This window comes from Neomonachus schauinslandi, chromosome 8 (genome assembly GCF_002201575.2).
Source record: "Neomonachus schauinslandi chromosome 8, ASM220157v2, whole genome shotgun sequence".
NCBI lineage: Eukaryota > Metazoa > Chordata > Mammalia > Carnivora > Phocidae > Neomonachus > Neomonachus schauinslandi.
Genome location: NC_058410.1, coordinates 88,501,008 through 88,511,964, shown reverse-complemented (window position 1 = coordinate 88,511,964; position 10,957 = coordinate 88,501,008). Strand labels below are relative to the sequence as shown.

The 10,957-nt window shown below is 36.4% G+C and overlaps 1 non-coding gene across 1 annotated transcript; it reads left to right on the top strand.

Annotated features, from left to right (window-relative positions):
- Positions 1-784: 784 nt before the first annotated feature.
- Positions 785-966, top strand: LOC123325651. Its single transcript, XR_006540580.1, has one exon. It is a non-coding gene; the product is annotated as a U2 spliceosomal RNA (small nuclear RNA).
- Positions 967-10,957: the final 9,991 nt, after the last annotated feature.

Genomic DNA, 10,957 nt, shown 5'->3' with positions numbered 1-10,957 from the left:
AGAAGAAGAAGAAGAAGAAGAAGAAGAAGAAGAAGAAGAAGAAGAAGGAGAAGAAGAAAGCGGGAAGGGAAAAATGAAGGGGGGAATTCGGACAGGGAGATGAACTATGAGAGACTATGGACTCTGAGAAACAAACTGAGAGTTCTAGAGGGGAGGGGGGTGGGGGGAAGGGATATCCGGGTGATGGGTATTACAGAGAGCACATACTGAATGGAGCACTGAGTATTATATGCAAACAATGAATCATGGAACACTACATCAAAAACTAATGATGTAATATATGGTGATTGACATAACATAATAAAATAAAATAAAATAAAAAAGAATTCACAAGCTGGTGCAGCCACTCTGGAAAACAGTATGGAGGTTCCTCAAAAAGTTGAAAATAGAGCTACCAAATGACCCAGCAATTGCACTACTGAGTATTTACCCCAAAGATATAAATGTAGGGATCCGAAAGGGTACATGCACCCCGATGTTTATAGCAGCCATGTCCACAATAGCCAAACTATGGAAAGAGCCAAGATGTCCATCGACAGATGAATGGATAAAGAAGATGTGGTATATATATACAATGGAATATTATGCAGCCATCAAAAGGAATGAACTCTTGCCATTTGCAACGACGTGGATGGAACTGCAGGGTATTATGCTGAGCGAAATAAGTCAATCAGAGAAAGACATGTATCATATGATCTCACTGATATGAGGAATTCTTAATCTCAGGAAACAAACTGAGGGTTGCTGGGTGATAGATGTGGGTATTTTTTACAACTTTGGGATCATCACTTCTCAGCCTTTTGGCTAATATCAAGGGTAGTATCTGTTCTTATCAGTTTAATATCTGATACGTCCTCTATCTGAGGACAGTACATCGAATGGATTTTAGGAGAAGGGAGATGGAATAGGATCTTGCTCTGTCCACTCCATGTATGGTGTTACAGTACCAGGAGCAGTGCACCTCCTCAGGGGAATAGCCAGGCAGCTCCCATGTGTTGACCCAATATGGTGATTCCTGAGCCTCCACCTGGCGGCCCTTAGACCATCTACCTGCTGTGTGCCTTTGCTATTCAAGTGCAACTAGAATCAGTAAAAGACAGTCGAGACGACAATGCAGGAGTGTGTGGAATATATATTTATACACGCACTATGGTCTTACATACTACAAACATGAATACAGGTATAAGCCAACAGTGGAATGGTTTTGCTCATTTTTTTCTTTCTTTGGTTTTGTTTCTGTCTTTAGTGATTTCCTCTCCTAGGTTTTGTTTTCTTATACTTAAGTTTTTATTTTTTGAAAACAAAACTTTGGGATCATTTTTTTCTTTATTTTTAAAAAATATTTTAATAATCTTCTTTTTATGTGTTTATTCATAAAATGTGACTTGGCTTTGTCCATTGACAAATACTTCCAAATCTCCAAATCATTTTAAAATTAGAACATTGGAATGAATGATAACTGAATGTGTTTTGAAGGGAAATGGAGATTGACAGGCAACTTCTACAAATTGGCAGTCAGAGAAAAAGTAGCAGAAAGAAGTGTGTCGCATTGGAATATATTCCGAAATATATTGAAACTTGTGGCATTCTTTTCCTCATTTTAACCCTGCATGTGTGTGCTTTTTCATTATTGCGAGGCAGAGATGTTTATTCTCCCTGAAATGCTGAATCTGACTTAAACTTCAACACATTTCACAAGTAAGAATCTACTATGCAGAATATCTTTCTTTTTCACAGTTAACGGCATTCCTAATGAGCTGTTAATGAGCTGTCAATTTCTTATATAAGCTAAAGAGTTGGAGTAGTCACCGAGGAATTCTAGAAGCAAAAATGTTGCATCCCAAAAACATAATCAAATGAATTACTCCAAGATTTATAATTACCCTTAAGTTATACTGATTTTATATGTCATTTCTAAATTGCTAGCAGTGTTTTTGAAGATTAATTTATGATCTTAAATATTATCTATTGCACAATGTTACTATTTTTCACATGAGTTATTATTATTTTAATTATTACTAAATATTATTTATTATGGAACTACTTTGTGCCAGCCAACATAATTCCAGAAGTTATAATCTATTGGGGAATAATCTGAGATGTGTAATTATTTTAATAATAATAAATGATAATATGGTAATACCTGGAGTGATAGGCAAATGTGTCTTAAGGTAAACACCCTGAATTATCTTAGGCATTCATAGAAAACTTTGAAACAGGTCTAGTGGAATTTATTTTACCAAATTCAGACTTTCAAATAAAACATTTTATTTTATTTTATATTTTATTTTATCTTATTTTATTTTATTTTATTATTTTATTTTATTTTATTATTTTATTTTATTTTATTTTATTTTATTTTATTTTATTATTTCTTTACGGTCAGATCACTAAACAAGATCACTCCCCCCAGTTTAGAGAAGGAATGGAAGGAAGAGCATGGTAGTCAAGGCAATAGTTTCTTTACGTGAGCTGGTCATTCCTGAAGTGGAGCTATTCATCCCCTTTACTGACCTCCCCACACACACACCAGGGGTATCCAAAATGTGGTTGATTGAAATGTTCTTCCAATCTATAAAGCCAAAAGTGTAGAGTGAAAGGCAAGGAAGAAATTGTAGAATTTTTCAGTGAGAGGGCTTGCTAGTGAGCCCTATTTTATTTCTACAGTGTAGGTCTGCATATATAGGTAAATTTTCCTGAGCCATGAATCAAAAAGACACAGTATTGAACTTTCTAGCATCCCATTTCAAGAGGTTCATCTTCTGGGACAGAGGACTGAAGACATCTGTCATCATCCCTCCAAACACATTGAAATCAGCATGAAATACAATCGAATATTTTAAATGCATTCTTCAGTTTTATAGCAAAAAGGGAATTCTCGCATATTGGAAATGAAGAAGGAAAGAGTGTCATTATAGAACAGAAAGTGGGGCCACAAAGCTTTGGGGAGCTACTTCCTTTGGGCAGGGCTTTCGCTAATAAATAAGTTAGGATGCTGAGCCCCAAGTCTCCTCTCTACTTTGGAGCTGAAACTCAAAGGAAGGGCAGATCATTTCCCATAAGACAGTTCAAAATAATTTCAGCCCACCATGAGAGACTATGGACTCTGAGAAACAAACTGAGGGTTCTAGAGGGGAGGGGAGTGGAGGGATGGGTTAGCCTGGTGATGGGTATTAAAGAGGGCACGTATTGAATGGAGCACTGGGTGTTATACGCAAACAATGGAACACTACATCAAAAACTAATGATGTAATGTATGGTGATTAACATAACATAATAAAATAAAAACAAACAAACAAACAAAAAGTAGTAATTGCAGCCCTTGGCCTAGTGATCTATCAAGGAAGTGAGCAACTCTGGGCTAGGTTATATGTGTGGTAAAATTTGGCAAGTAATGAGAAACTCAAGCTATGCCATGTGCTGGTATGGATACATATGTACATTAACTGTGTTATTCAGGTAACTTGAGATACTGATATGGTGTCCATAATTAGTTCAGTATACAATATCACAATAGAGTGGTATTTCACACAAAAAACCCTCAAAACTTCCCTCATTTATACACTACATAGTAGGTAACTCAGAGGACAAAAAGAATCTCATGGATAAGAAAACCAGCTGAAGATCACTTCACAATCTAAGTTACAAAGCAAAAAAGAAACAAACTCAATGAGAAAGAATACGTAGATAAAACAAATATGAGATCTGACACCCAAGAAACAGGAAAGATAATAACATGAGAGATACTTTAAAATATGTGTATTAATGTGTTCAACAAGGTAAGCTATAGAACTGATAAAGCACTAATAGTACATTTTGAAAAGCACATGAATTTGACAAGGAACAAAACAAAAAGTCATAAAAAATTCCAACAATTGAAATAAATATTAAACTTTGATTGGGCAAATTGCACACAAAACTGAAAAACAGAAACCACCCGAAGGTGGCAATCGGCAAATGACTTAGTCTGTTTTTTAGATTCCATTATGATTCTTAAGAGTTAAATGTAAGATGCTTGCACAGTTCTTGGTACGCTTTTAATGTACAGTAATGATAGCTGGTATTGTTATGTATTGTTTTTATCAAAATTTGTTGCAAAAGACAGAAGGATGTTAACAGGGGATAGAATAAGATCCTGTATCAATCTGTAAGGAGTTCTATTAGGACACAATAGAAAAAAAATGAAGATAAGATGATATTAGAAGTGATATAGCTGGTAATTTTTCAGAATGGATGATACAATCCTAAAGTTGAAGAAGCACTAAATTAGACAAATTGTTGTGTTACCGCAGAATATCAAAAATAAAGTGACAAGAGATGCTATAAGATACGGAGATGCTAAATACAAGGAAATTACAATTAGAGTTTACATCAGCTTTTTAAATGCCAAAAGATGGTGGGTGGGATATTTTAATTGTTGAAAGAAAACTGAATTAAATTATACTAAATTTATCCATTTTGTTATAAATTTTGTCTATTTTTTTCAGATTTATAAAAGTGTTTGCTTTTTAATCAGCTTGGTCAATTTTTATAGTTTTCACTTTCCTGGGGAAAATTTTCAGACTTGACTTAGTTTATTTTATAATCTGTGTTTCTTAATTCCATTATCCGAGGTGCCTATGGATCTTTTTCTGTTGTTTTTTTTTTTCTTTTTCTGCTAGTTTCTCCTCCATTTGTCTTATCTCTTCAGGTATTTGAAAAATTATGTATAGAAAAAGTTGAACCTCAGCATTTTATCTTATTTCACAGATGCTTTTCATTTGCTCATACCCAGGTGCTTGGAGGCATTAGCATTTCTGGATCAACTTGATAGGGAACCCGTATGTCTAGTTTGCCTGGGGAAATCCTGTTTTATGCCTATTTATCTGACATTCTATCTGGTTTAGTATTTGCACTATTTAAACAAGATTTGATGAATAATTATCAAAAGTTCCTATTTAAAATAAGCCTGGATGGTTTGAGAAAATCTCTGTTTTATTGATGGATGCTCTATGAGGACACGATGGTTTCAAATGCTGAGCAGTTCAGGCAGATTCTCCAGAGTGCGGTGGAGTTAAAAGAGCGTGACTTGCTCGCCTACCTGAACTCTGTTTTAAACGCAGAAGGAGACTTAGGAACCCTCTAGTTCAGTGCTAAAAAGTATCCATACCAGGCAGCAGCAGAGCTAAGATAACTGAATCAAATGAATGTTTGTTCACAATGCATTGTATAAGTAGAATTCATGGCATCGTCGGGACAGTTATGCGAAATCTGAGGGTGCTGAACAGAAAACACTGGGTCTCTGATAGCAAGGGTCATGGTATATGAAATGGAAATATATGAGATGAACAAGGGGGACCTGATAGCTGGACCAGTTGCTCCCCACTTTTACATTGAGCGTGTTAATGCTCTTCCTGAACATCTCACCTGAGGAAGTTAGCCAGAGAGGTGAAGCCAATTCAACTCAGGCCTCACCCATGACTGATCTCATTTTCCCAAATTTGTAGAGTGAGATCCCAGCGCACTTGGGGACATGGATGCTCTTGCCTCAGATTTATTTATATCACCTCTCCCTCTCTGCTGTGATTTAGGCTTCAGAATTCTTCCATCTGACCCTGCAACATACACGTTGCGGGCCTTTTGGAATGATGACCTTATGCTGACATGTCCCAAAATGCAGAGATAATAGACAACCTAGACGTCTAAGACACATGTGTGGCAAAGTGTGGGACAGAAACCCCACAAAAATACAAAGGCTTATTTCCTCAATGAAATTTCTGTGGGCCTAGTGGTTTGTTGAGATATCTCTTGTACAATATAAGGGAAAAAATACTACACTTTACATAATCTCATTTTATATGTGAATTGTTATAACCTGCTCAGTTGGTGTCTTGATATGCTGCTGTTTTGATAAGGATTTAAAGTTATGAAAACTTCCCTAGGCTGCAAGGCAAGGAATTCTGCTTGGCAACTTGGTACTGAGACCCAGAAATCCCAAAGCAGATTGGTATGCCTTATAGGTGCTGTGGGATGAGTCAATATAAAATGGCTCCCTAGAATTTTTTGAAGAAAAAAACCCATGCACCCTTTAACAAGTAACTATTTTTAGTTGTCTACCCAAGTACATATGCAAAGATACTAATTAAATTTTATTAATGATCTTCACATTTGAAACATCCTAAGTATATAAATATCTATATAATTGTATTATAAAACACTAATATAAAACAATTCTATATCTATTATTTATATCGTCTACATATCTCCAAATTTTATTAAATCTCATGGGATAATAGTCCTGAATTTTAAGGGAAAAATGTCATATAACAACATCATGTATAGCACAACACCAATTTTATATAGTACTTGGTACATATTAGGTATTCAATAATATTTACCTTATTGATGAATAAAACAACAACACTTTATTGTCCTGCAACAATAAAAAGATACAATCTCCAACCTAACTCTCCCTCCCTATGTCACCCTAGTTTTCCTTTCCAGAGAACAAGTTTTATGGTGTATGTGTGTGATTTTTTAAATATGAGAGCATATTTCCTGTCTTATGTTCCTCACATCATCTTTGCTCTTTCCACCCACTGCAATCTGGTTTTCAGTTCTATATTCCACTAAAATATATTAGAAAGATGTAAAAAAATCTTTCAATGGCAACACTGAGGATAAAGCTAACTGCAGTGACTATTGGCTCCATTCACTCTGTGGACCCCCCTCAGCTCCTGAGTTTCCTTGGTTTCTCAGCACCAAATGTTTGTTTTCTCACCTCCAAGATCATTCCTGCTCCATCATGTGTTTTTGCTCCTCTTCCTTAATGTTGGTAATTTTTATCCTTTACTAACTCTCTTGTTTTCTCCTTCCAGGGTATTATCACTCCTGTAGCTACCATGTAATTTCCAAACTACATTTCCACTGAGCTCTCTCTTCAAAGAGTTCTGATCTCACCTACTCACTTCATTATCCTTCTTCCTACTTTCAATCTTGCTCCATCTTCGGCATCTCCAATCTTAGTCAATGACACACTTTTCCTTCAACGTGCAAATCAGAAACAACAGAGTAATCTCACACCCTTTAATGACACACAAAGCATTTTTATTTCACTTCATTAACATTTTTCCTTCCTAGCCCATCCTCCCCATTTCCATGGCTCCTCCCTTAAATTTAATCCCTATCATTCTTCCTCTAGATTATTGCAGTGGTCTCTCCATTCAAAAAGTTACCTTCTATTTTATTACTCTGGAATTCCTACTAAAATTGCTAGTGTAGAAAAATTGCAAGTACTAAATGGCCTTGACATTCCATGATGTTAATCTGAGAATGCTATTACTAATTTTTTAAAGGCTATAGATTTTTTTTGCCAGAATTCACAAGAATATCTGTCTACCTTTCCAGATTTAATTTCACAATGCTCTTTTCCAAACTGCTTGTAGTATTCCGCATGCAGAATTGTTTTTGACATTGCTTTGCCTCTATATTGCTAAAACTTCTGTTTGAAAAACCACTGTATCCTTCTCTCTTTACTTTGTCATTTTAATGGCACTTTTCCCATGTCATAGGGAACTGCTTTTCTCATATTTTGTATATGCTGTTGATGTTGATGTTTGGGGTTGAATGTTTCCTTATGACATTTAAAAAGTATCTTAGCTTCCCAGGAAAAGTATCATCAAATCACATGCAGAATAAATTTTTTTTTTAAAGATTTTTTTTTTTTTTTTTTTTATTCATGAGAGACAGAGCGAGAGAGAAAGGCAGAGGGAGAAGCAGGCTCCCAAAGAGCAGGGAGCCCGATGCGGGACTCGATCCCAGGACCCTGAGATCATGACCTGAGCTGAAGGCAGACACTTAACCATCTGAGCCACCCAGGCGCCCACATGCAGAATAAATTTTTAAGTACTTTTCTCATCTCTAATACATAGATTAGTTGATTTTATTAAGTAGATATGTTCTTCCTCTTGTCTCTTTGCCTGTTTCTCTTCATGAAGTCAATCTTGATATAGTTTTAAATTAGGATTTCCCTTTTCCTCCTGGAACTTACATTAGAAATTCTACCCTCCCGGAGCCAGATGATTATCACAGCCCAGTAATGATAAAGATGAAATATTTTCCTCTTTTATGCAAATATATATACAAACCCCTCCTCCCACCCTCTTACCACACACACAGTCAAGAGAAAATCATGTACCACATATACAATGGAATATTACTCAGCCATCAGAAAGGATGAATACCCAACTTTTACATCAACATGGATGGGACTGGAGGAGATTATGCTAAGTGAAATAAGTGAAGCAGAGAAAGTCAATTATCATATGGTTTCACTTATTTGTGAACATAAGGAATAGCATGGAGGACATTAGGAGAAGGAAGGGAAAAATGGGGTGTGGGGAATTGGAGAGAGAGATGAACCATGAGAGACTATGGACTCTGAGAAAGAAACAGGGTTTTAGAAGGGAGGGGGAAGGGGGATTTAGCCCGGTGAGGGGTATTAAGGAGGGCACGTACTGCATGGAGCACTGGGTGTTATACGAAAACAATGGATCGTGGATCACCACATCAAAAACTAATGATGTATTGTATCGTGACTAACATAACATAATAAAATTAAAAAAAAAATAGAAAACCATGTAGCTTAGGATTTGTTGTAAAATTGAAAGGGGAAAGTAATGTCAAATGTTGTACTCAATGAAAATAAAACATAACAAGCTCTATCATACTGGAGGAAATAGATAATGTTAAAGCATCCTGTGGGGGATCTTGTTTTCTTATTTATCAATGTTCCATATTAAAAGCTCAGATTCTATCCATCCCTACCTATATGTATATAGACCATAGGAAGTGCATTTTTTAAATACTAAACTTTAAAGAGACATAGCAAGGTTTCTTGTGGATGACTGAACACACCCTTAAATAAAATGATGTCTTTTATTTTATTATATAAGCATATGAGGTTAAAAGGCTCTAGAAGCTGACAGCTCAAAATTGGACTATAATGTTCCCTACTGAATATAACATAAGAAAATTTTCACAGAATGTCAAAAATATTCGGACACGTTCAAAAACAAGATCAATCTGGCCTCATTTCTAAACATAAGCCAAAGAAAAGGACACTGTGCTACCACAAAAATAATCTAATATGCTCCTTTCTCTTGGCTCACTGAGGGGCTCCTTACACTTACAAATGACATGTCTAGTACTTTTGTTTCTTCCACCTTGTAGACAAAAATTATTAAACCCAATCATCAAATTGACCTTGCTTCCTTTTTTTTTTAAAGATTTTATTTATTTATTTGACAGAGAGACACAGTGAGAGAGGGAACACAAGCAGGGGGAGTGGGAGAGAGAGAAGCAGGCTTCCCGCGGAGCAGGGAGCCCGATGCGGGGCTCGATCCCAGGACCCTGGGATCATGACCTGAGCAGAAGGCAGACGCTTAACGACTGAGCCACCCAGGTGCCCCTTGACCTTGCTTCCTAAGAGCACCCAATTCAGAACACACCCTTCCTTCATTAAGCCCTCTCTTGAAACACACAGGACAATCTCAAACACTGTAACAAGCATTTCTTAGATCTCTCTTACTGAGAAACTCCAGGGTTCCTCATAGAATGATCTGATGTTCTTGATGAAGAAATTAATAAATCTCATGTCATTAAAGATTATAAGTATGTTCTTGGTGCTTTTGTTCACTGGGACTTACCAGTTATATAATTAAGTGGTAATGATTATAAAGTGTGGTCTGATGTAACTTTCCAGATTTATCTTAAAATAATATAATGATAAATGCTAGCCACTTCAGGGAGAAGTAAACCCAGTGACCCATTAGAATGACCTGGACATTGTAATTTTGTGTTAGGTGAGGCTTGATTATGGTCACTTTTTAAAAATTTCTCAGATGATACTGTCATACAGAAAAGACTGAGTAACTTTGGTTTAAGAGAATGATTCTAGTTTAGTTTGCATTATTCCTCTTCTAAGATTTGCATTCCAGTTCTGTACATTCCACATCTTGCCCTGGCATACAAGGTTCTTGCTGTTAGGCTTCTTCACTAAAGGCAGCAAGTTCTTTGTCTATGCAATTGCTGAAAGTCTTTTAAAGAAGTCTTTACATAGTGAGTCTCTATCAGATGGTTTCTATGGAAGGCTTGGCTTCCCTTCAATATTTTCTTTGAAATTCTGAAGGCCAACTTTAATAGAATTACAAAATTGTCCCTTCATCTTAATCAATCGGTCTTTTCAGTGTTGGCTGCATTATTTCTGATCCCCTCAGCATTCTCTGTGCCCTCTAGGCATAGGAGAGCAATTTTACCCCAATTTGTGTGAAGAGTAATTTCCTGAAAATATTTCCTTTCCTGTTTGGGCCCATTTAACTCTCCTCTGTTCAGCCATTAAACATCTCCCAGTCTCAGCAACTCAAAGGCCTTGCTGTTTAATGAGCTGGTGCCTGATGAATTTTACTTGGTGGATGTTCTTCAGTTTACCATTACAGGGGATATTACCACAGCTTCAAACTTCTGCCTTTCGGGGACCAGTATAATCCTAGGGAGAAAAATAAGCAACTGGCAACTTATTTCCTTTTATTTTCTTTCTTTCTTTTTTTTTTTTTTTTCAACTTACTTTCTTTTCAAATATAGTTAGGTTTTTCATTAAAAAGTATACTCCATTTTTTTGTTGTTTTTCTTGTTCCCTGACCCATCCCAGCTTGTAAAAACTTTACAAGTTAATATTGACTAGTGTTTAGAACCCTCAGGGCACCTGGGTGGCTCAGTCGGTTAAGCATCTACCTTTGGCTCCGGTCATGATCCCAGGCTTCTGGGATCTAGCCCCACGCGGGGCTTCCTGCAGGGAGGCCTGCTTCTCCCTCCCCTCTGCCTGCCACTCTGCCTATGTGCTCTCCCTCTACCTCTCTGTCAAATAAATAAATAAAATCTTAAAAAAAAAATGACATATATTTTGATAAACTGTCAACTT